The sequence below is a fragment of the Odontomachus brunneus genome, unplaced genomic scaffold (genome assembly GCF_010583005.1).
Source record: "Odontomachus brunneus isolate Ranch 3 - 2012 unplaced genomic scaffold, Obru_v1 Obru_scaffold_244, whole genome shotgun sequence".
Classification (NCBI taxonomy): domain Eukaryota; kingdom Metazoa; phylum Arthropoda; class Insecta; order Hymenoptera; family Formicidae; genus Odontomachus; species Odontomachus brunneus.
In genome coordinates this window covers 7,295-7,794 of record NW_022639694.1, presented here as the reverse complement: position 1 = coordinate 7,794, position 500 = coordinate 7,295, and positions in this window count along the sequence as shown.

The window sequence follows — 500 nt, the reverse complement described above, 5'->3', positions numbered from 1 at the left end:
GACATTGCATTTATTTCGAAAATTCTTTATTTATTCTTGCAAATCAATTTCGTCCCCTTCAAAGTAATCCCCCCCTGATATATTAGGATCTTAACTTAGTTGCCGCCCAAAAAATACTGAGAAAAAGCATTTATTGTAAAAAATTTATTTAAATTATTTCAATGAAAGTATTTTCCATTACTTTCTACAACTTTTTGCCATCTTTCTGGCAACTGGGCGATACCATCTCGATAAAACGATGTTTGTTTCGAAGCAATCCATTCGTCCACCCATTCTCGCACTTCTTCAACATTTCGGAAGCGTGTACCACTCAAGCCGTGCTGCATCGATCTGAACAAGTGGTAATCAGAAGGCGCTATGTCTGGTGAGTACGCTGGGTGAGGAAGAGTTTCCCATTCGAGCTGCGTCAGTGTTTCTTTGACGGTTTTTCCAGTGTGTGGCCGAGCGTTATCGTGTAAGAGAATAACTTTGCGCCTGTTACTCGCTATTGCTGGTCTTTT